The sequence below is a fragment of the Xenopus laevis genome, chromosome 8L, assembly GCF_017654675.1.
Source record: "Xenopus laevis strain J_2021 chromosome 8L, Xenopus_laevis_v10.1, whole genome shotgun sequence".
Taxonomy (NCBI): Eukaryota; Metazoa; Chordata; class Amphibia; order Anura; family Pipidae; genus Xenopus; species Xenopus laevis.
The window spans coordinates 53,018,797-53,046,194 of NC_054385.1; the positions used below are offsets into that span (position 1 = coordinate 53,018,797).

At 36.0% G+C, this 27,398-nt stretch overlaps 1 protein-coding gene across 4 annotated transcripts in view; it reads right to left on the reverse strand.

Annotated features, from left to right (window-relative positions):
• The window catches only part of LOC108698445 (protocadherin-11 X-linked), an 826,544-nt gene that overhangs the window by 747,974 nt on the left and 51,172 nt on the right, over positions 1-27,398 (reverse strand). For all 4 annotated transcript variants that reach the window (XM_041572768.1, XM_041572769.1, XM_041572767.1 and 1 more), the window contains one exon: positions 23,621-23,690. The gene's annotated coding sequence lies outside the window, so the exon portion shown is untranslated. The remainder of the gene's footprint in view (positions 1-23,620; positions 23,691-27,398) is intronic.

Consider the following 27,398-nt stretch of genomic DNA (forward strand, 5'->3'; position numbering starts at 1 on the left):
ATATATATATATATATATATATATATATATATATATATATATATATATATATATATATATATATATATATATATATATATATATATATATATATATATATATATTTGAAACAAACAGCATTGCACTCCCTATTTTATTTATGTTTTTTAAGGATTCTTTTTTTTAACCATGTTTCGGTCTCCTTAGAGACATTATCAAGGTCGTTGATAATGGTCTCTATGGGGACCGAAAATTTGTTTCACTGACTGCAATGCTGTTAATCTCAACTGAATATTTTGTGCATCCTTGCACCCCTTGGTGTGAGTGCTGCTACTTGCAGACTATACGTAGTGGCACAGTGACTGGGAAACCTTAAAAGGGTAGAATGTTCTGTGAGACTTAGCAGGCAAAAGAATAACAGAGGCTGTGTTTATCAGACTAGGGACACCATTGCAAGTGCTGTAATTGAGTAATTAAGTCCCCAATATGGAGGAATTAAAGGAATTGTGCCTTTTGACATTTTTCTTTGGTCACTTGCTCACTATAGATCATACAAGAGCAATGACAATCCTGTAAATTATACTGTCATCAATGGTGTTTAGTTACACAGTTAAATCAGATTGAAAAAAAAACATCAATGAAACACCAAATGAAATTGAGCATCCATACACACACTGACACTGACCCCTCCATACCCTCACCTAAATTATATATACACCCATATCTGATATATAGATTTTAGTATCACAATATCCTTGGATATCATGCTTGTCCAAGAAATAATCCAAGCCACTCTTAAAAGCATTAACAAAATCAGCCATCACAACATCACCCAGCAGGGCATTCCACAACCTCACTGTCCTCATTGTGAAGAACCAACTTTGTTGCTTCTCTTCTATTCTGATGGGGTGGCCTCTGGTGCAGTGATCTTCTTTATGGGTAAAAAGGTCCCCTGCTATTTGTCTAAAATGTCCTCTAATGTACTTGTAAAGTGTAATCATATCCCCTCGCAAACATCTTTTTTCCAGAGAAAACAATCCCAACCTTGACAGTCTACCCTCATAATTTAAGTCTTCCATCCCTCTAACCAATTTAGTTGCACATCTATGCACTCTCTCCAGCTCATTTATATCCCTCTTAAGGACTATAGTCCAAAACTGCACTGCATACTCCAGGTAAGGCCTTACCAGGGAACTTTAAAAAGGCAAAAATGTTTTTTTTCATCCCTTGCATTTATGTGCTTTTTTTTTATGCATTATAGTACTTTAGTGCTTTAGTGGCCACAGAATGACACTGCCCAGAATTAGACAACGTGTTATCTACAAAAACACACTGCCATTCTCCTAACACACTACCATTTAGTGTATAACTTGCATTTATATTAGCAAAACTTCTGTGTGGCACTGTATAATATGCTTAGCAAAGTCTAAGTAGATCACATCCACTGCCATCCCAGAATCAAAGTGCTTGCTCACCTTCACATAAATTCAAGAACTTAAATTCTGGCAAGATCTATAATGCAACTGACGTCATCAGTTATAATTGGTGCTCAGTGTGCTATATTTTGAACTCCATCTGTATCTAATCTTGGCTGGGAAGTAGACCCAATGGTATAGGCATTACTGTAAAAGATTGGTATCAAAACTGCTAAAGTTTAAAGAAACCTTTTCTGTAAGGAAAACTATGCGTTCCTTGTATAAATACATATTCACGACCTCCAAAACTATGCAGAAAGTTGCCGTGAAAAGAAAGGTAATTAAACTCTGTTTCCAGTAACATCACGCACAGTCATGTCAAGGTTTCAAAATGTAATGCTTCTATATGCAGCCAAACAGGATAAACCTTGAAACAATATCAGCTCATGCACAATGACGATTAAATACCTGGTATTTCTGCCAGCATTTCTTTCAATTCATTTGCATGAATCTGGCTGGATTGTTCTCATAAGGAAATGTAAATGATTTGCATTCTCAAATCTCTGTCTTTTTTTTGCCCTTTCAAATTAAATGTTAGATCTTAATTGATGATATTCAGCAAAGAAATGAAAAGAAGAACCGCCTTAACATTTCTAAAATGCAGTTCTCATATTGAGGGAATGGTAAGTGAGATTTGCTTTAATAATGATTAAAATAATTTTAGATAGGATAATTTTTTACAGGGATTTTTATACTTTTCAATAATGGTTTTAATAAATTTTGTGCTTTGCCATTACACTGCATAATTAGTGTTTCTATTAAAGAACCAGGGTGTTTTGACCTAAAATAAATTGCAGATTTGGAGGGGGATAAACTGTTTAAAAAAAATGGCAAAGGAGTCATCCATGCCTGAATATGGCCTCCCCTAGAACATATCCTTCTAAGCTCAAATGTAGCTTTAAAAAGTCTCCTGTGTAAAGAAATCAGATTGTGACCCTTGTTGACTCTTTCAACTGAGGTATATTGAAGATTTCAACAAGATTTAAAGAATTCATTATAAGCGATATGTAGGTTAAGTTCATGTCAAGAGGAGCCTCTTTTTTTATTAACCATGCCTTTTTTAATCCACTGATGCTAATGAAAATTGAAAGATTGAAAGCTGAGTAAGTAAAACGTGAAGTTATATTTTAACCTATGGCCACTTGGATACAGACCTCAAATAGACATTAGGTAATTTAGATTGTTAGGGGCCTGCAAAGCGAGACAAAAAATAGTAAAGGAGAAAATGAAAGAAGACCACTGTCTGTGGATTCTTAATTACTCCTCCCTCAGGTTAAAGGAAAAGTTGTGAATGGGCTATGCTTGAAAAGAAGGAGCCCCAGATTTTGTTTACCGGCAGTAACTGTTAATGTTTGTACCCTAGACTTTGCAAACAATCACAAACTCCCAATGTTCTTTTTCACAATGGACACAAAAGTATAGGTTACTTTATGAGTAAAAGTGTTCTATCTATCAACTTGACATGAGGAAGCCATTTTGACAAGTTGATGATGTAGAAAAAAGAAGGGAACTAGAAAATTAGTTATTTCTGTGCTTGTATTTTAGAAGTGAATGACTACCATCCTAATGACAGAGGATACATCACAAATACACTACTAAACAAATGCACTGCTTCTATTAGATTTCCTGAATTCAAATGTGATTTGAATTCTTGCCTACAGCACTCTGAAAGATATGTTGTGTTGTGATGACATTTCCTTTATGAACTACAAAATGGATCTCTAAAACGTCAATATCATTCAGAATGCATAATTTGTTCAGTCATGCTAGACTCAGGTATAATTTAAGACATTTAGGGGCAGATTTATCAAGGGTCAAATTTAGAGTTCATGGGAGTTTGTAAAAACTCCCATAAACTCCCACAAACTCCCATGAACTTGAAATTCGAAAACAAATGACCAATCAATATTTATAAAAAAATAGAATTTTTCAAACTCGGGTGAATGGGATAGACCCGCAAACTTGAATCAAATTTGATTAAAATTTTTTCTCTAAAAAATATAGATTTTCAGGAAGGCGCCAAATTGACAACTCCAAATTGATCCCAGGACATCCTCCATAGGCTAAAACAGCAATTCAGCAGGTTTAAAGTGGCGAATAGAACTGAGATCTCTGTTACTGTAGAGCATGAGGAGTCTGTTTGATAGAAATTTAAAACTACAAATACTGACCTTTGTAGTGAAGTCTATTATAATTTGTTAAAAGGGGCCAATGGCACTTACTTTTCTTCTGTTATCTATGCTGTGTAGCAAACTGCAAGACTTGCTGGTAAATTTACTAAAAGTGCAGAGTAAAGCAAAATCACTTAGAAGCCAACGCATAATTTGTTTCAGAATGCCAGTCCTTGGGCAGAATACCAAATGACAGCACTGGTATTTTCTCTTTATGTTTTGAAGCAGTATACTTGCCAAGGTTCTATTCCCTTTATGAATGACCTCACTGTGCCCTTGCTGGAACCAATGACAGTGCATGAGTAGTTCAGGTGCTTCTTCAAACAGCCAAAAGCTAAGCGATCCTAAAAAGCATTATATATCATTGGATGTCTTAGGTGTATAAAACATGCATCTTTGTACTGCATACTAATGCCACTTTGTCCACTGTCTCTTTCGTAGCTTCGAGCTGTCAGTGCAGCCACGAAACATGGAAAGTACCAAATAGCTGCACCAATGAAAACCTCAATTTCTCTCAATTTGTTGAGTGCGGTTGGTTGCAAACCCTAAAAATCCCAATACAACACACAAAGAAGAGATTAAACTAAGGTCAGCAACACTTGTTAATGCTTGTTACATTTATTAAGGTTCATTAAATTTAAAACATAAACAATCTAATATATAGTTAGTGCATATACTTGCATTTGTCTACATGAAAATATCCTTTGTAAATAAAAGTAGGAGATTGATTCCTACAACAACAATAATTCAAATGGACAACACCATATCCTAACCTACATTTAGTACAGTACCACTGAATCAGTCTAAACCTAATAAAATACAAATCTACAGTCCACCAAATACTCAAACTCCCTACTAATCTAATCCATGGCCTTGCACTATGGATGCTTATAAGAGGCAAAGTTACTTTTTGCATTTCTTTTAACCACAATAGGTACAACTTCAGCAGCTAATCACTACTGAGGAATTGGTCTTTGCTATTGTGGATATTTTTACGGCCAACTGACTTCAGTTCCACCACCTTAATAAATTGCCACCCTCCCCAACTGTTTACATCAGTGTAGGTTACTAGTACATTTAGGACATACACATGAAAAGGTTTACAGACAATTTGCCACAATCCACCACATAGAGCTCTAAAATCCAAAAGCAAAAGCTATCAGTATCAGCAATGAAATATTCCACTTTTTTCGTTCACTAAAAATGAAACATAAATGTATTTATTAACTACAAAGAAACAATAAAGGCAACTGGGAATAATTATAAATGAATTTTAACTGCTGGTGATTATCCCTACAGGAAGCAAATGTTTATTAGGTGAACAACAATTTTTACATAAGGAAACAGTGTGAAGCCTGAATTGTTAAGTGCACATATAGTACATTTTATTGTTAAAATAGTGTAATCATCACAGCAAATTTGTTCAGTTTTGCGAAATTCCCGCGTTTAATTTAATTCTCCCCAGCGACAAAACGCGGAATTCATGCCTGGTGAATAAATTCGCCCATCACTAAGGTCGGTAGGAAAATTACATTGTATCTCACACTAGCAGTTTGTAAATTACTCCTACAGCTATTTTATTTGGGTGCTTTAGTCACCTTGAGGTCTTTGAAAGCTGCCATGCATTTTATGTTATTTTAACGCCTAAAATAAGTAGGTATTAAGGCATAAAGTTAGTATTAAAGGGGACCCATTACCTGAAAAAAGTATTCCAAATCCTATATTATCATGTTAGTCAAGCAAAATGAACTTTATTTACACTATACAAATTATTTGAATCTTGTTTTCTTCGTTCTGGGAAGTCATAATTATAGCAAGCAGGCAGGAGCCATTTTGTGGACACTGTTATTAAGGCAAGCCTTGCATCATCTCAAAGTCTGGTTTGTGCACCAGAATGAGGGGCTGATGCATCCTCATGCACTGGCTACACAATTAAATGGTGAAGAGAGTGGGGGAATGTGGGAAACACAGTGACATTTAGGAAGTGCTGAATGGAAAGGGAAAGTTAAAGTAATTGCCTAGCCCGCTTCTCTATGCCTACGGCATAAAGGAGGGGCATGCAATATTTGATTGACAACTGAGCTTTTTAAATGAGTGTACAACAGCTATGAATGCTTTAATAAAAAATTAATTTGGAATTCATATTTAATTTGAAAAGGACTTTTATTATGCAGATTTTTATTTCTGGGTTCCCCTCTAAACACAGATACTGACTACCTGTTGTCACCCATTTAACTAGAGGCATAACTAGAGAGGAAACAAACACTGCAGTCGCAGGGGGCCCAGCAAGGTTTAAATATATCTTGGTAGAATAGGTCAACCAATATTTTGGGGACCTAAATTTAACTAGATGGCCCATTAACATCTAGTTACACCACTGCCTTTAACATCTTGTTTCAAGCTACTAGTATCGCTTCAAATCATACAAATCCCAGGAATGAGTCAAGATCTAGTAAACATTCTCTATAGCTATAGCATGCTCTAGAAATATCAGTGGGTGCTTGGAATCTTTGCCACTGATGACCTGCTGAAAGGGACATGTATTAAATTGCCACATTGTCCAGATTCCTGAGCCCAAGATAATGGTTTGTCTGCTTTAAGAATTCTATCAGTATATATGAATATGATATTTGATGCCATTTTTAAACACTTTGACTGTAGTAACTCTAAGGAAGTCTTAATTGTGCCTTGAGGATCTGAGCTATCTGTCTGTCTACCCTTTCACCTTAGGGATCCCTGAGGTAAAGCAGCACACATAAGGTGATATCAGTTACCATCTCATGTTTCACTGTGGGATAGTGATCAGTCTCAGGGCTTTTCAAGGATAGTACAATATATATATATATTTACTTAGTTAAACATGATGCTTTGATACTGAGAGAGAGAGAGAGAGAGAGAGAGAGAGAGAGAGAGAGAGAGAGAGAGAGAGAGAGAGAGAGAGAGAGAGAGAGAGAGAGAGAGAGAGAGAGAGAGAGAGAGAGAGAGAGAGAGAGAGAGAGAGAGAGAGAGAGAGAGAGAGTGTTTTGGCCACTGGGAGCATGCTTTTAGCTAGTTCAGCTAGTTCAACAAGGATGGCTGGAAAGTCACAGGCTCAAGATCCCTGTTCTATATAATATAACTGCGATGCCTACTTCTGTGAGGAGGTAAAATTGCAAGTGCAATATATTTTTGATGACACAAAGATTGCATGTAATGGTTTCTAGCACTTTAGCTTTTCACTGTGACAATTGCCATCATTTCATAAGATGTTTCAATCTATCTCTAAGGAAAAAAAAAAAATCTTTTCCCACATATTTCCACACATACTTTAAATCTGTGCAGTGATATAATTACGCTGATGACCTACAAAATGAGTAGCCTATACCATTTCGTGAATTTTTTTTCAACATTCTGTTCTTTTAATACCTTAATTTTATGTATATTTATGAGGTACTTTACCCATGATGTGCATGGGAAAACTGATTTGTTTTTTGTGTGGAAAACAATAAAAAGTGTAATAACAATGTTCAGATATACCTTACACGCCTTTCTGCAAAATTCAGATTGTGTATAGATTGATTCTTTCAGCAAAGGTGCACAAAATAAATAAAGGGGCAATTCCCTATTTCACATGCAGAGTATGACAGATATCATTAGTGATGGGCGAATTTATTCGCCAGGCGCGAATTCGCGGTGAATTTGCGCGATTCGCCGCCAGCGAATAAATTCGAGAAACGGCCGCAAAAATTCGCCGGCGTCAAAAACGGGCGCCGGCACCAAAAAACGGGCGCCGGCAAAACTGGCGCTGGCGTCAAAAACGGGCGCCGGCGTCTTTCGCTAATTTTTCGCCGTTTCGTGAATTTCGCGCGAAATTCGCGAATTTTTCGGCGAAGCGAAACGGCGCAAATTCGCCCATCACTAGATATCATGGAATAGATGGTATATAATAAAAAACTGGTGATAATTTAGGCCAGTGATCCCCAACCAGTGGCTCTGGAGCTGCATGTTGCTCCCCAAACTTTGGATGTTGCTTCCAGTGGCCTCAAAGCAGGTGCTTATTTTTAATTTTGGCTTGAAGGCAAGTTTTAATTGCATAAAACCATGAGTACTGCCAAATAGAGCCACCTGTAGGTTTGCAGTCTACATATCCGCAGTTCATATTTGACAACCCTAGGAGCTTTTTGCATGCTTACATTGCTCTCCGTTGGGGTCTACTGATTTAGGTGCACAGGGTTTAAGTTTGATAAGGAGGACCTTGCACAATGAGGGCCTTGCCTGAGACTTCACACTGTAGTTATAGACTCAAGGACACGGTATGTTATGTCCTAAATATATCCCACTGGTGCTCCGTCTCTTAATTTCAAATTTTGAAAATAATCCTAACTACTACACTCTTCGATTGGGTAAGGGATAAATACTATGTATACAACTATCAATATAGTTAATAATGGACAGCCTTTGCTATTAACTATTTTAAGCATCTTTGGCTCTGTTTAGGTAGGCCTGTTGAGGGCGGTACTTAAGCATAGAAATGTTTTTTATGTTCTAACAAATATTTCTTGACATATAAAACAGTTTTTTAACAATCTCTAGGATCACCTTTGGATTTCCACAATGTTTGGACTTTATATATATGGACTATTTTCCATCACTAATCCTTACCAAAACTTGAATTGAAAAAGTCCAACAACTACTACTCAAGTTGATATTATGCATCAGGCTTCTGGCCTTTATTTTTCTTGTTCTTTAGACTTAAGCTATGTGTCTGTTGAAATGAACAAGGAATGAAGGCATTGCTGCATTATAGATGTGGCTAAAATAACTCTTCTCTCCAGCCTTACCGTGTTGTCCCTGTTCACCATGAAGAGCACAATTGGCTGTAGCCTGAAGAAGTAATTTTTGTTTATAGGTTTCTGATACACATGCAGTAAAACCTACCTGGCAACATTTGGAAGGTCACATATCCCTCAGATATTATACTCATGTGTCTGCATTTCTGTTATGATTACAAAGATATAGATAAAGTCTGTGGCATAACAAATGACCTTGAAATTCTAGTACTGTCCTGTGGTGAGTTACTTGCTTTTTTCACACATACTATTATTAACTAAAATGGAAATATTCATTCCCCACTGATATCACATTGCTGTAATTATCAATACCTTTCCCTCCTTCTGTATGGAGCAATTTCTGTTCTTGGATCAGTGGGTTATAGAATAAAATCTCTAATTTCATTATTTAAAAAAAAAAAAAGAAGATCTTAGACCTGCTCTAGAAAATATTAACATACTTTGGCCATCATAAAATCATAATGCATCTTTCGACACCCTCACATCATCTGTTCTGATGTAGCAGAACAGTGCGAATGTATCATGCAGTAACAAACAGGATATTACACAGAACTTCTTGTTGTTTTGTAAGCACCCTGCTGTAGCATTCCTTAAGTATTGCCAAACCTGGAAAGAATCATGGGTTTGCAGAAACAAATTGAAAAACAGAGCTATTGTTTTATTCAAGTCTGATTTAAAATACTTTTTTATTTAGGTAAATCCCTTGGAATAGTAGCGTGTTTATAGCATGGCTGCTGTCTATCAATCGTTTGAGTGCCCTTTGAATCAGGATGCCAATATGTGCACATTAATTTGTTCTGACACATTGGTATCCATATATCAAAATTGCTCTCAACCTCTAAAATCAAGTAAAAGCGCTGTATGGAACTGCACCAATTTGGCCATAAGGGAAATAGTTTGTGGGGGAAATGAATCATATTTATTTATTTTATGCCTCAATTTTAAGGTTGATATGTGAATGAAAACATATACAGTATGCTACAGCAAACCTTAGGATTCTGCTTGAACATAATGGAGGCCAAGGGAGATTACAGTGGGCAAAACAAGACAACAAGAATTGCCCTGTTTGACACAGGTCTTTAAATTGGATTCACAGCTACAAAGCATACAGGCCAACAATTATTTCTCAAGCAACCAATAGACATGGGCCTAGTTAAACATTATTGGTGATACTCTTATAGAGCCGCACGCGTATACTAGACAAAATTGTTCTACAAGGGTCCCTATTCTGAAGTCTGTGTGATGCCAGCTTAGTTTTAATACAACTAAGCAGCATTGTTAAACAGATGTAGAGCTGGAAAAAAAAACAGGATTAAATGTTTAATACCTACAGTATATAGCAAAATATGCTATAAACCTTCCAATTGTTACAATTGACCCTTATCATGTCTTTGTTGATGTGTGGGTGGAATGGGACCTCCTCCTAACACAACACAGCATGTACGATTCACTGCTTCATAACTTTGCACTGCATTTAACATGATGCCAGGTCAGTTGTGTCAAATTTTAATATCTGTGGCTGATTATCAAATAAAAGTGTCTGAGCACTCTGCATAATTAAAAAAAAATGCAAGAATTGCTAATCAGTAGCCTTTTTTATTAGTAGTGCCATGCTGATTTAGCACATACGCTGCTGCTGGTTTGCTAATGAAAATAATTTTAACAATGGGAAGACATTCACCTTTAATCCTTCAAAGCTGCTAGCGAGTTACAGAGAAGTATATGTGCATGTGCGCGGATGGGGTAGAAGAAAGGTGGAATGGTTGGATAGATCTAAAAAAATAATAGACTGGTCGGTCTCTAGAATTATGATGCTATTCAAATAAATATTGATGGGTTTCCCTATATATGCAATATAGAAAGCAGTCCTTAATACAAAACGGATAATGTAAACAGATAACTGCATTGGAAATTTGCAAGTAAAGTCGGTCTGCAGCCTGATTTACTGCTGGAAAGAAATAGAATAAACAAAACATGTGCCTTCATGCTTCTGCCGTTTATCTTACTCATTTTGGCAGGCAATGATCATTAACTGCACAGAGAGTAAATAGTGCAGTTTGTCCATGAGAAAAAACTGCTCATGGGTCGACTGGGCCATTAATTATTTAACTTCTGAAGCTAAAATGTTCAAAAGAAAATTAAGCTTACAGTTGCCAGCAGGTGTTTTATGAAGTATAACTTTCATTCTTTGGCATTAGACTGTGGGGACTCCTGATAAAGCATCTCTCTGTAACCAGAAGGCTAGTCCTTGACAGATCTACAACTGGGTGTAAATCTTTCCTACTTGATTTGTAAGTTGCTTATCATCCATAAAACAAATTGTCTATATTTCCAGTTCTTACTTGTAAGTGGCCTTTTAATAGTGGCTTGTGACTTAAAAAAAACGGTTTATAATAGTAATTATATGGATCATGTAATAGTAAATGTTACAAAATGCAATTGCAGTGCAATGCAAGTACCTTATGCCTACAGTGGATTTTACATCCACAATTTAGGCACGTAACACTCTCAGGCTTCTCTTTTGTGTCTCAGGATAAGATGTCTGTCCTTTAATAAATCATATGAATTTCACTGTACAGGTATGGGATCTAGTATGTACCTGGGGGTTTCCATAATTTGAATCACCATATTATAAGTCTTCTAAAATCATTCAAACAATAAATAAACCCAATGGAATTGTAGTATCAAGTACAGGGTGCTGTTTTATATTACAGAGGAAAATTACAATTTATAATGATAATTTGTGGCTTTCAAATGATCATATTTACTTAAGGGTGAAAGTTAAAATTTGGAGTATTCTCACCATTATGAAAATCATGGCATAACATTGACAATTTTCTAAATGAGAATATAACGTTTTAGTCAAATTAAATTTCAATTGAAACTTCTCTTCACACTGGTGAACATTCACATCTTTTCTCCAGTTGAAATTTCACCAGCTTATAAGAATAGGGTTGCCACCTGTCCGTTTTTGACCCGGACAGCCTGGTATTTTGAAGGGCTGCCCAGGTCAAAAACTTCCTAATTTGGAAAACCGGGCAGGATTCCCCATGATTGACACGGCAATCGTTCAATTGCCAATCACTGCCTCATAGCCCCGCCTCCAACATCATGGCCCGCCACATCACAGCCCCGCCCTTGCCCGGTCTCCACTGAGCTAAAGGTGGCAACCCTACATGTTTTGCTAACATACAGTACATTTCTCCAGATTCATGCTGGCAAACTATGATTGTAAATCTACAGCAGTCAATTTTGCATATCATTATCTATGTAATTTCCTCCATAATAATATTCAAGTAATTTCTTTACAGTGAAAATTCTCTAGAGAATTAGTCCCAACCGAATTGAAGGAATGTACCCAAAAAGAAAATTCACCACATTTATCATGCAACACAACAGACTACTTCAGAAAAATGGAAGATGAAATAAAATAGTTTAGTGATGGAACATTGTTTTTGACCAAAATAAGCGAGATTACACAATGGACACTTCACTCTACTGCCTAGTATTTCTCTGGAAGTCTTCAGTGTTTACCGTTGACCTTTAAAATATCTCAAAACATCTCTGGGTCTAATCAAGGTATTTTTCTTAAAATCAATGTTGTGTTCTTTTTTACTTACAGGTAGTCATTTAAAGTTCAACGTGAAGTCACCCCTGGCTATAGATAGGAGCAGACATATTCATATGTGATAACAGCAGAAATGTGTTCCCGCGGTAATTGATGGAAAGAGCGTTCAGCTGTGCTATTTTATTTCATTTTGCCAAAGCTTATCTAATAAAAGTAGAGATACTCAATTTGTCTTCCCATACCATCTACAATACAATAAAAATGAGATGCTGCCTATCTTATGCACAGCCATAAAACTAATAACAAAGTGTAATCTATTTTAGCAGGCAGTTTCTCTTGACTATATGTGTAATGAGGTTTACACAAATACTGCCAGGTTCATAAGCCAGTCAGATATATTGTTTAGCAGGTTTTTACACTCTTTGGTTTAAGGTGGGTTAATTCTAGAGATGGATTAGTTAATTTGATTTAATTTGATTATATCAAGCACAACACAGTCTCAGTTCAAAAGAGATATTTAAGTATCGAATGTTTAGGTGTCATTAACTAAAACCTATTAATATGGGTAGAAATGCTGTTATTTAAATATTAAACTTACTATACCAACAACGAGATCCAGCAGCCCTATAACATATGATTCAGGCCAGAACAGAAACTCGCCACATCTTTTTAGGTCATCTTTTTACATGTCAGTGACTCTCACATGTTCAGCGTACTCTGGACAGTTGTAGAAAAGCTAGTTTTTTGGGGTCATTAGAAAATCATGAAGCAGACAATGAGGTTGGTCTGTCATAGAATGACAATACATTTCTGGTTTTGAAGCTAAATCATTTTCAATGACAAAAATACAGAAAAAAATATTAAATAGCATTGTATCTTCTATCTATCTATCTATCTATCTATCTATCTATCTATCTATCTATCTATCTATCTATCTATCTAAACACAATATATATTGTGAATTAGCACCTAAAACAGCCTTGCAACATTGGGATCTTAGACTCTAGTCCACTCACAGCATTATCTGTAAATAATTTGTATGTTCTCCACGACTTACTCATAGTTTACTCATGGGTTTACTCATAGTACTCTAGTTTCCTCCAAATTTGGGGGGGAAAAACTATAGGTAGGTTAATTGGCTCCTGATAAGTGAATGGGAATAAGACTGTAAACTCACATTGGGATGGGGAATGTTGAATCATCTCTGTAAAGATATTAAGAAGAATAATCATACATTTGCAGTACATAATAAAAAATCATTAAAAATCCCTTGAGGTTTAGGTCTGATTCAAGAATTGTTAGCTGTATACAATTCAGCTGCTCCAGTTCACCATATCTCTTCTTTTTTTAAAAGTATACATTATACTGTATACATATACATTACACTGCTGTCCATAATTTGAGTAAACTGATTCAAGAAATGACCAAACTGAGATAAAATGCCATTCCCTACAACATCTGTTGCATGAAATGCAGTCAGATGCACATAAGTAACACTCTTTGGGGGAAATGTAATAACATTTGCAAAGAGAACAAATTTGCGCACAAATAAGAATAAAAACGTGCACGTCACAATGTAATATTCTTCATTAGACATTTATTGCATTGCTAATCTTAGTTGCGTATTGTAAACTTTTAAGACCTGCTTGAAGGTGGCGTAAACTTTTGGAGCAAATGTATTAACTTTTTCATTAAGACATTTTATTACATACACTGCACACTATCACAAACTATACAATTCACAATTGCTATCCTACTTCTGTTGAGGGTAAAATTGTTCACTATGCAAATATTTACTCACATTGCAAACAATTTTGTAGTTAGCGACCTATATTACATTCCCCCATTTGTTTTTTATAATGACAATGCCATTCTCAAGAACAAAACAAAAAAAAATCCTCTGCTTACCTGCTATTTCAGACCCATTTTCTGTAAGCACGCCCAATATTGGTTTCCTGATCATTTTTGTTGGCTGCTTGTTTCCTCAGACTTAATCATTGTTTTCTTGGCTACCTTGACTCACCCCTGGTAATGTCTCTGCTTATGGCAGCCAGAATGATCAGACCGCCTGGTGATACATGTACTGTCTGTGATGCTGCCCAAGTACTGACACATTACTCACATCATTTTCTTCTATAAAGGAAATCAACCGTTTTCACTGGGAATCCCTTTCTCAATATCTTTTTTGCACACTTTTACTAAATCCCAAAGGTCCCTTTAAATCAGTTCGTAAATGTGTTTTGGATACCTGTTGCTAATTATATTGATTTTTATACAAAGTCTCGTTTTACATACTTGTAACATTACATCGCACCAACCCCTGTTGTCTATTAAAGACACCTGGCTTTGCAGGATTAAATTGTCAGCTAAACAAAGGGCTATCTTAAGTGAATACATCTTGTGCCTGCAATGTGTTTGAGTCACAGTAACATGATACCTCTGATCTTTCTAATGGCACACATGATTGTAAAGTGCTTGTGTGTGTCATTTGTGCAATACAATACCTTCACAGAATTATTTATTTGTCTTTGTGCATTTGAGGATTTCTCCAAACCATAAACCCTATTGCTGCACCTGTGAAACGAAAAGTCTGGTTCTCTGCAGATTCATGTGTAAATGCACCTTTGACTAAAGGTTCCAGTAAAACTTGTACAGACATGTAACTGTACCTCTGTATAGAGTTGCTGTAGCCAACGCCGTATACTACATCCCTGCTAGTTCTAGTATGCCTTAATCTTGATGCTGAAGGCAGAGTAAGTGCTTTGGAGTGGAGTCCAATGCTGAAGATGCTTCTAGAAGTGTAGAATAGCCAAGGGGGCAAGAGAGTGTTGAAAAGTCACAGAGAACAAGTACCAAAAGTCTGAAAATATCTATAAATTTAGCTTCTTAAAGCTATATATATGGGAAATTGTACTGCAGCCCTATGTGGTGGTAGGCAAATGCTTGATTTCCCTTGTAACTATACACGTCAGCTATAATAATAAAGAAACCTAATGAGTCTGCATTATCCTTTTTCTCCATTCAAGTATAAAATCTTTTTGGAACATAAAAAAATATCTAAGCTAAGGATCAGACAAAAACTGTCCCTTACAAGGTCAGATCTTATCTGTTTCAGATGTCTTTGTCATGACTATATAAGCTCCTTCAGAGTTCAACTTTACAAATGAATACTGTGCATACAAATGGTGATTTTGAAGACTAGAAAGACACTGTGAAAAGGAACATTTTTTTTTCCAGCAAAAGCATATGCAACGTATATTTTGCTGCTTTTAATCTAGAGTCTCAGATACATCTGTCACTGAACGGTAATTTAGCAATTAAATCACTCTTGGGGTGTTAGTACTTTATGATCTGGCAGGATCTGAACTACACAAGTTAGAATAAAACAGTTTTGCCTACAAAGAATGGGTTTTAAAATCACATGTAGTGGCTGTTAATTAATCAGCTATTTGTTTTTGATAAAAATAAAAATTGCATGGGTATAGAGACTACTTTTAGTATAGTATTTACATCTGAAAACCAGAGTGTGTGGGTGTAATTATGCTAGCATTCATGATGTTCTTGTTGCTATAGTTATTTCTACTCATTGTTTTATTATACCATATACACAAATATATGTACAAGTGAATAGAATGCAAGGCCCCTCTAGGGTGCACATGAATTTAACCTTAAGTGTCCTGGTGCTTCGTAGTAAGAAACTAAAGAGACACTTTTCTTACATTAGTAGAAGCAGTTTATGGTTAAGCACAACATGCTTTGGACTTTCTTAAGATGCACCTTCACTTGAGGAAGGCTCTTGGGTGATCCAAAATAAGTTGTGATAGATATTAGTTATACATTACATATACATTTCATTATTTCTAATCAAGTGTCAAGAAATCTGCACTCGCATTAGGCTTTTATTATTCATACAAATATGGTAGGTGGCTTTGTGTAATGCTAAATGATAAGCCATTTTTGTTTGGCTCATTTGACACTGAATTGAAGTAGTATATTTAGTATTTTTAATAGAATAACACAAATTCTGCACTTCATAGTAACATAGTAAGTCAGTAAGTAATGTCTATATATAACCTGCCTAACTACTAGTTGATCCAGAGAAAGACAAAAAAGAAAAACATTTGAATCCTCTCCAATTTGCCTTCTGACTCCAAGATAGCAATCGGACCAGTCCCTGAATCAACGTTATACCAAGAGCTATCTTCCATAACTGTATATTTACTCACTTGATAAAAAAAAGTGGACCCTACTTCTGTGCCAGTACTAGTGAATGTGTGCAAGTTGCAGCAGACACTAGTTAGCAACTACCTACAATGATAATGGAATTCCGGTTAAAAAAAAAAAGGCTGCACTGTAGCGAATAATTCATGGGACTTTGCACTTTGCATATACCGCTACATTTGTTAATGAGCCCTTATTACTTCAGAGCTGCAGTTGGAGAAAATTAGGTCGTCAGTTAAACAAGGCAGAGAAATGTAATTTAAGCAAACAATGTATCAATTAGACAGCAGGGGTCAGTTATTAACCTAGACATTTTGATGCATTTCCAAAGTAATATTGTTACACAATTTTTTCATCATGTAGCCTGTTCATAGTTTTAACTAGTGTCAAATTTGTCCTGTTTTGCTTCGCCCAAAAAAAATCGCAAATTTCCAGCGAAATTTGTGAAACAGCGAAAAATTTGAGAAACGCATTGAAGTCAATGGACGGCAAAATAATTTTTATGTGCCTGACTATTCTGACGTGCACCCTGATTTTCCAGCGGCAAATTGTCTCCACAGTTTTGCAGATTTATTTGCAGGCAGGGAAACTCAGAAATTCCCATTCAAATTCATTAATCATCACTAGTTTTAAACAATGATTATTGGTTTCATACACCTGATTATAATTGCAGATATCAGTTTAATTGTGGTTCTCCAAATTCCAAGGTCAGCCAATGTCAGTATTGCAACAGATACTGTAACATTAACTGATCACATAGAAGAGGCGCTATATCAAGAAATCCATAACAGAACAGTTGCTGGGAGGCAAGTAGACAAGGTTTTGGTCATATTCTTACACAAGACTTCAATGATATATTTGGGTAGGGCATCTGCCTGCAGAACATTCATTTATAGTTGTTGAGCCTCAAGCCTCAGTAACTGTCAGAATAGACCCACTAAACCCACATAAATGCCCTCACAGAAGAAAGCCTGTGGTGCACTGAAATTTATAAAACAAAGCCATCAGAATGCCAGAGCTCTTTAAAAGACACTAGATTATTTTGACATAAGGCCCTTATTCTTAATAATGTCATTGGAGCCTTTACCTAGATCAGGCAAGAACCATCATATGTCAGATTATTAAACCAAATATGTCAAGTCCAACAGCATGCATTTCCTTTTTTTTTTTTTTTTTTTATTAAATTCCTTTAAATAAAACACTAAGTACACCAGAAACAGTTAAGGCAAGCAGGGTGGATGGACTTGGTGACAAGAATCACTTTATTGCCAGCATGCATGATACTGAAATAAAAAGAAGATCCTTTTTTGTCAGTTTCCTTTACAAAAGATAACGAAATAAACAGCAGTGAGTAGGCTGCTTCGGTACATTTCCCAGAACAAAGTCTGCACAACACAGCAAGATAATATACTTTGAAATAGAAATGAGCCTAGGGTTTCTTATCACTAATAGTCCAATCCTAGAGAGAAAGGGGGGAATATAGTGCGCCACCTCTGCAACTCTGGTTCTGCATAAAGTGCACAGACATACATTATCAGCATTACTGTCTGCACTTTCAATTTCATAAATAATAAAAGAAATCTTTTCTATGGTAATTGCCTTGCCCTTACTTTCCAAAGCTCTTGCAGCAGAACATGGCTATGATTTCCTGATGCTGCGAAGGTGTAGTGAAAATGATACCTGCTATCAGAACTCAGTGGTGGGATGCGGTTCTGAATCCCCCAGATAGACTAAAATATTCATTTGATATCTCATTTTATTTTCAACTGAAATGATCTTACAATGCATTGCACCATCACCTTACTGAAAGCCAGAAAATGTATCATGAACTGATACATTACTTTACTTTCATATTTTTTATTTATACTTTATTTTTCTTTAATGTATTTTACAGACTTATACTTTGAATGCTGTTGCTTTATATAGATTAGATATTCATTTAGGCCAATGTGTTCTGCCTTAGAAACATTTATACATTAATAAGAAAAAAACAAAAAGCATCCGTACAAGCTCCCTTTATATACTGCAGTAGATGAGTAGACAAGCTCCCATGCAGCAGAAGAGTAGACAAGTTGGCATGCCAATCTTCATTTGGAATACATGAGAATTATGAAATGATAATTGCCCCTACAAATAATAATTTTGTAATATGTTTGCTTTTTAGGGCCCATATTTCATTAAACACATGGACTGAATTAGTCCATTACACCAATCCATTCACTGCAATGATGTTCACAAATTTCTTTTTCTTAACTGCAATTGAGTTGCACCATGCAGCAACTTTGATACAATGACCATCAATTGTTTAAAGGATCAGTGCCATTTAATATCACTAAGGAATATTATGGAAATATATCAGTTCTATGAATCCAATAACCACCTACGGATGATAGTTATTATATGGCAAAGCTGTATCCAACTAAATACATAATTTATGTGACCATCAGATCAGATGCTCATTCTGCTGGATTTTGACAAATTCCAACATAGAACAGACTGCAGTCTGAAAAGGCCCTAGACCAAATAAAACACTGCAAGGCGCACAGAGTCATGATTTAAATAATGTTGAACAGTCAGAGCCGATAACAGCCTTTCTCTTGCTGTGCAGCTCCCCTGTGCTTTGGAATGTCTATTAGCAGAGATAACATGGCACACGCACAACTACTTTTGATCAACGGCACATGATCCCTTGGTATCCGCATATACAGACACACCATAACACATCTTAAATCTTTTTGGATTTAGGAAGTGCAGCACTGTGTAGAAAACAACTTAATGTCTTTTGTCTTGAGGACGATAATTCTGTGTAATCCCACATTAAAACTGTACACCTTTGTATAAATCTATGTTTAACTAAAGTCTAGACTTTAACTTGTGAAGGTCTCCCATCATTGTAACAGAGAAACCGGTTCCAAACATCCAACATTGCATACTTCTGTATCATGTACAATCTAAGCGCATAATTATCATACTATTTGAGTAATGGTATTGTAGTGAGCTTATACCTGGGCATCTGTCTGCCTGTCTAGTGTATATTGTCTGTCATTCTAGTTCAGAAAAGCATTGCTGTGGTGTACATTAAGCCCTCCCATCTTTAAATGTTAGCAGTAATTACCCAGTAGCAGAACTACCAGGGGAACAGGGGTGCGATTGGACCAGGGACCCCCTCAGGGCCCCCGGCAGCTTGAAGCCAAAGTGAAAATCACGTAAGAAGCGCAGGGGGGGCGCTGCACGTCCCGCACCGTTAGTTACGTTACTGGGATTACCCAATCTGCAAGTAACACTAACAGCACTCATATGCTTCTATGACACACAGGGAGAAGCAACACTTTTTTAGTGGACAAAGGTTCCAGTGGATAAGAAAACGTTATCCGAGTCCTCCAGGGCAGTTAGATCCCTAGCTGTTCTATTAAACTTGAATCTCTGGTCTTGGTTTCATACAATTGCTTCAAATGAATGGTAATAATACTTATTGGGGTATTCTTTTGTACATGCTATTAATTAGCTGGGCCTGGCCAACAGGTGAACCCATATGCCTGGACCCCTACAAAGTGGGGATATAGTAACTATGCAAACAATGTTTTAATACTGTTAGTCTTAAACTATGGAGATCCCAATTACAGAAAGAACCATTACAAGAAAAACCTACATCCCCAGCATTCCAGATAAAAGTTACCATGCCTGTAGTAAAACTGTCCTAATAGTGCCAAATCAATCACTACAACCCCCGTCAGCCTCAGGCATTATTTATACAAATGCCATTATAAAAGGTAATTAATGTAAGCACAAAGTATATTTTTCACCGATAATTTTGACAATTGTGTTCTTATAAAGTTTATGTTAATCTAATACCTGTGTCCTACCCTGACCTTTATATGCAACACAGAGAACTGGGATAAACAGCATTTATTTTGCTGTAAGAATACTAATAATTACATTTTACCCAGACATGACATGGGCAAAGTACTGTTCAATAAAATACATTTGATGGATTTTCTAATTATAATCTGATTTTATTAACAAACTAAACACAATTATATCCAACATATTAAAGAGGATAATGATTAAAGTCTCCTGTATGTAACAATCACAGCTGGGCTCTGTTTTTTTAATTAGCACAAATAGCTTGTTTTGGAAGTTGCAGTGTTATGGTGACACCCTATCAAACGGAAGCTTATTATAACATTTATGTAAGGCCTTGCGGCATTATCTCTAGGCAACATGTAAATATAGAAGTTGCAAACCAAAAGCTGTGTCTTTAACTGTCTTCATAAGAAATAATTACTTAGAGGAAGAAATGAAGATTCAATCACTGCCAGATTAATTTACATGATAAAGAAAAGGCTCTGTGGCACAGAATCAATACAGATTAATGTCGTTTATAATCAATTAATTTACAGATTCTATAGCTTGGTTGCTAATATAATAGATAAGCAAAATAAAAGTATAGGCTATGTCATTATCAGAATACTTTCTAATTCTCATTTAGACCAGATATCAGTCTGCTGCTGGATAAAGGGTTGCTCATGACAGTGTGATCAGACTATAGGGATTACAAGAGTAGAACTGATCTACGGTATATTGAAGTTGGTATGATTATAGGACCAGGCAATGCATTCCCATGAACTTCAATGCAGCATGACGGTAGGGCTGTATGTTATAATTGAGTTAGACCAAGTTGAGTATGTACTTCCAGTCAAGGCTTGCAGACCAAGGCTTAACCTTGTGGTTAAAGATATATAATCAATTAAATAGTTTATTAGCAAGCCATGTGTGACTGAATTGGAGACAGTGGTGCAGAAAAAGCAAATCCTGAGCTCATATTGAAAGTCATCAAATGACCAAGTCATTGTCAGGACCTGAATGTCTACACACTATCCATGGTTTCCAATCACTCATCTAGAAGAAGAGTCCATTTGGCCTAAGATTTCTCAGGCTAGGCTTGCATGAGCAGCTTTTTTTTGCAGAATTGTGGAATATACATGTCCACAAGTGGCAAGAAGGATTGCCGTTTATTTCCCTTTATGTGAAAACACACAGCGAGGTAAAAAAAAAATCTTACAATATATAATGCCTATTGCAAGGTTTAACATGGTCAGCTATACTGATATTTGTATTTGTAAACATATTTCCTTATACTTCCTCTATATTTTGCTATACAAGCCAAGCGACTCTTTTCTTATTATCTACATCTAGAAAGGACTTTTATGTGAGCATAATAAAATATTTTCTTACACTCTACAATTCAGCCAAGCCAACAAACTCTTAAAATTGCTTTATCTCTAAGATTATCATTTCAAATATACTGACCCTTTTTTCCTAGACACCACTAAGGCTCAGAGCTGCAGTACACAGGTAGTTTTATTTGCTCTTTATATATCTTTGACTGTATAAAATGTGTATTTTTCCAAGAATCAGCTCCTGATATGTCAGTTTCCTATATATTTCCATAGTGAGTGCTATGTCATCCATGGCCCACCAAATATTGTTTAATGCATGTATCCTCTCCCAATTCTACTAATTTAGGCACATATATTAAGAAAACATAAGCCCCCTGCATCCCACTCAAATAGAAACATTTTGTTTCTGTGAACATTGTTTTTGCATTATTCGGATAAAATGGAGCCTATGGTAGATGGTCCTCCCATAATTCAGAGCTTTCTGGATAATGGTTTTATGGATAATAAATCCCATACCTATATAAGCATTCATTTTAAAAACACAAAGGAGTTTATTGCACATAAATAGTCTCTGATGGGCTGGAAAAACTCCATACTCCATAGAGCGCAGGCCGGCCATTGGTATAAAAGTCCCTATAAAAGCTTGACCAGGTTGGTTAGACTTGAGAATGAGCAGGCATGGGTTGGGAAATGCCAGACTCACACATCACTATTGCAAATGTTGCATCTCAGATCATTACAAATCTGCTTGTTTTTTGAAAACATCTAAACCAAGAAGGTGTGTTTCATACATAATTATAATTTAAATACTCCTTTGTTTGTGTTTCAGATGTCCAGTTCCACAATACTTATTATATCTATATGCTTGAAATAATGCATTGGGATGGTCTTCAGAGGTTTTGTGCTTTGCTGAAAAATCTTCTAGTGGCCACTTTGAAAGCAGAACTTGATATGGCATAGAGGTTAGCAGGTGCTAAAGTGTAAGACAAGCTGTTGTGCATTAATATTAAGATACATATGAATAAACTGAGAACAAAAACATGAGCATGTCCAGTGCCATCAGTTGTGGTGGTGGAGCCCATGTCTAATAAGACTTTTGCAGAGTTATAAAAAGTAATTATTACTCAAACTCTATTCATTTTATACATATACTTTACAGAATATCAGCAACTTAATGTTTTGCATTAATCTCCTTATATATTATTCAGTGGTTTATCATAACATGTTGCTTGGAATCATTTTACCAGTTTGCATATTATTTTTCATTTATGTATTATCCTTCCATATCTTATCCTCACAACAGGCATAAGGTGTTTGAAAGGTGCTGAGGACTGAGAAGAAACAGGCTGCTAGTCAGATGAAATACCTAATTTATTACTGGAAGATGTAGTCACCTGATAACAGCGAGACAGGATTTGCTTATGTATGAAACCTTGGCATACTAATGACAAAATCATTCCAGCTCCATCTCTTAAACAAAAAAAAACTGCTGGTATTGCTCTGCTGGAATGATCTTCACTGAAGGTTTTTAGACTTATAAAGGAGAGAAAGAATGTTGATTCTTCAGACTGTGCAAGAGAAACCCATTATCAGACTGAAAAATACATGAGTTTCAAATTCTCCAAGACAAGGATATTTATTTCAGTTTTGAAGTTCTGTAATTGAGGTGGTTTAGAGCATTAATAAACAAATCCAAACATCTACCTTAAAGCAAAATATGTTGGATACTTTAAACTGACGGGGGAGGGCATGGGATGACCACAGTGTTTTCCTCTGACAGGTTTCAAATAATTAGTAAATCTTTTGAATACTCATTATAAATAGATCAAAGCAATACTCTCATTCTCATTACAAAGGCATTCATTTAAGATCAAACTTCAACCACCACAAGTCCTGCTGATTTCTCACTTTGTGTTTCCTTAAATTATTAACATCAAATATGATTAATAATTCAGCTAAGGTCTTTAAAAAATATATCTTTTTACCTAAACAACTTTCAGACTCATTAGGATGGATTCCTTATTAATTTTCACAGTAATAATTTGGTTTCCTTAGCTCTCTATTGTTAATGATTTTTTTTTTCTTTTTTTTTTTTGTGAGTTGAGCAGATAGATGCTAACACAGTGAGATCATACAAATAGGAAAAACATCATTATTAAAATAAAAAAAATGCAGAAATATAAGAAAGTGTACATACCTTGATAAATATAATTTACTGGACTGCAGATGCTATATCTCCATTGCGAGGTGAACAGTCTCAATCTCACCTAAGAAAAACATTTGAAAGCTGCTGAAAAATGCACTGGAGTTCATACACTTTATGCTCTATGAAAATCTGTATATATTGTTGTCTTTTTGAAACATTATGATTATGAAAGCTAGTATAAACTGCTTACCTATCTGATGCATGCATATCTCCCAGGTTTTATCTAACAGTCCCAAATCTTGAGGATGCAAAATTATTATGGGATACCAATAATGGGCTGGAGTTTAAGCAAATCAAGCGAAGGCGTAGTGGACAAACCGCAATGTGGATATTTTTAACAGCAACTGCCGGGAGGTAATTAAATTTTATTATAGATTTCCAGCCCAATCTGAACTGTTCTGGCCTATACCCTGTCCTCATACAATATTTAGAAATTCCAGTTATACAAATATATAAGGTAATGCTAAAAGTAATTATCGTCAGAGTAAAAATGCAGCCAAGCCAAAACTTGAACCCTTTTTATAATGCTACTGCATATGCCTGGAAATCAGCATGCTCATGATACTTAAGAAAAAAACCTCATGCTCCCCCTAAATACTGATATGTACCATCCTTTTGGCAAACTCCTGTCCTTGCATATAAAGAGAACTGTCTAATCAGAACAGAGGGGATCATCTAACTAAAGAAAGGGCAAGGGTGAGCTTTAGAGTGAGTTTTGCTTGGTACTTTAGATTTGCTTTACCCTTAAGTCCAAACAATAACCCTACTAGAAGGACGTTATTAAGAATGCAAATCACTGTAACTAACAGGCAAGCATAAATCATTTCCCACTTTTACACAAAGATAACATTTATTTCCACAAGGTAATTTTATTACAGGATCCATTAAAACTAGGCATCACACTTAGTGCTGATATGTATAGCTAAAAATAAATCAAAGAGACCTGAAGTCAGTGTTAAAATCCTATTGCCACAAATCCATAAAGTTGCACTAGGACACAAGCTAAACATTCTTTATTGGGTTATACAGTAAGTGGGTGAATCTATAGTGTACATTAGATTGCATCCTGTAATTAGTTATATTAGATGTAATGCTGGGCTGCAACCCTGTACTTTACAGTAGGTTGTACTGAAAATGTGCTTTATTGGAAACTATATAAAGTGTATTTTATTGGAAAGGTGGGCAGAAGTATAACACAATGCAATTGCCAGCTTACTATACATAGAGGTGATCTCAGACACATCCAGGTGGAACAACTTTTTCCTTAGTTGGAGTGTGGCACAATATGAAAGTCAACAAGAAATATGCCAGTAGCTTACAAACTCCCCTATAAAGTGAATAACAAAGTTTAAGTCACACTCCCTATATACAGAACACCAATACAATTTATAATATTGCTAGCATCAGAGATGGGCCTTTAAAAAACAGCATCACATGCACCATGGAGAAATCTGCTTTGAATAAACACACACACAGAACATTTTTCAGCCTGATAGAATAAAGCTCTGGACAGGGATATTATGATTAGCAAATAGAAAGGCCAGTGTCTCACAAGGCAAACAAATTCACTATGTAAATGGCTTAATTGCCATGCTTTCAGATAGGACACTACAAGTAGGTTTTTAAATTATCTCTTTCATTTGTAGATGATAACATCTTGCTTCTTTCTAGTAAACAATCTACATTAATAGTTGAGGCTCCTGGCCTCTTACTTCTTAAAAATAACACCCTAAAACTGAGAAAAGTGTAACCATTTTTTTTCTGTACTGCACCATGCAAGCTGACTCACCATCTCACCAGCTGTACATCCCTACCACCCCCTCCTATAGCTAAGAATACCTTTTGTGTGCATGGACAGTGATATAGCTTACCAAGTAATATGTGAATAGCACACAATTAGCTACCATGGGCAAGTACTGTACATGAATGTCACACACACCTAATTGCACTCTGGTTCAAATGGTTTAAAATGTCACCAGTTCAAGTGCAGAGAAAGTATATCTTTAACCAGCAAAAGCCTCCTAGATAAACACGCTATTTCTTTGGCCCTGTGCACTGAGGACGAGTGGGAAGGCAATTCATCCACAAAACATCCAACTGTGAACATGATTTGCATAAGAAATGACTGAAAATAGCATGTGTGATTCATTCATTACAGTGTTAAAAGAACAAAAAAGTTAAATAGTGAGAAGCGTGTGTAATGTAAACAGAGTGTATTAAAATAGAAAATACTTTTGGCAAACATTTTCTTGAAATGTAGTCTTTAAAGATGTCTCCAAAACATATTAATATAATTATATTACATGAATGGAGATCGTTCCAAAGCAGGGGGAAAAAAAAACTACTTTTCATTACACATTACTTCCTAATCTTTATTAGCTTCCAGAACAAAGCCCGATTTATATCAACATTGTGGTCCTACTTGGAAATAATAAATAGTGCTATGGGGGGACACGTATATATTGACTAAAGGTGGCCATACATGTCGCCAAATGAGCGGATCTCTCTCCGATATGCCCACGATTGGATCCTAACGAATGGGAATGGGGGTCGGATTGCGGGACCGCATCAACGAACAGATGCAGCCAAGATTCGACGGGACTTTTTGTCCCATCCGATCGAGAAGGCCAGATCTCGATCGGGGAAGCCCGTCGGGGGGGGCCCATACACGGGCCAATAAGCTGCCGACTTGGGCTTCGGCAGCTTTTATTGGCCCGTGTATGGCCACCTTAAAGCTGGCCACACAATTCCAGATCTGGTTTGGCACTTTGAACAATTGTTCAATACTCTGTGCCCCTCTGGTAGGCATGTCACCTAAAGATAGCAGACAGCTAGGCCAAATCAGTCTAGAATGGAAGCACTACATGTTTGACTTCATGAAATAGGGAATATTGTATCCAAAAAAAGGTTGAAGCTTTAAATTTAATTTTGTAGGTCCTAATGAACGTTCTACCTGCTTATTGGTTGCTACGAGTTACTGCTCCTGGGCAAATTTAGTGCCTTTTATTACATAACCCCCCTAGTCTTTAAGTGCTACTTTTTCCAACTCATTTATTATTAGACACAATGATAGGAGAATACATATGCACGAGGCAAGAAAAAAACATTCACACTGACCAAAATTGGTCACTTAATGCTAGATCAATAAATTAAAGTTATTTTTACTTTCTGAAACTTTGGATTTCCTGTACTGCACCACAGCCATATAAATGGCCAATTTTAACATGGACATTGTCAGTCTATACTAGATATTATTATTATTAACATGTATTTATATAGCGCCAACATATTGCGTAGCACTGTGATAATGTCACAAGTGGCATAAAATAACCTCTTAATAAGCTAAAATGCTTCCCATGCGACTGGCAAGAAGTTGAATTTGCGATCAGAAGGCTGCATTTTTTGCTATTTTACAGGTGTAGCATACAATTCCCTTTTTCTACGTAGGCAAGAAATTCATCAGATTTCTTTGAGTTGTTGCTAAACATGTGATACTACCCTACTGTGAAATTTACTAAAATGTTAATTTAAAGGAAAACTATACCCCCCAAACAATGTAGGTCTCTATAAAAAGATATTGCCTAAAACAGCTCATGTGTAAAACCCTGCTTCATGTAAATAAACCATTTTCATAATAATATACTTTTCTAGTAGTATGTGCCTTAATCATAAATAGAAAACTGACATTTTAAAAAATAAGGGCCTCCCCCTCGGATCGTACGATTCACTGTGCACACAAACATACCAACAAACCATACTTGTTAGGTCA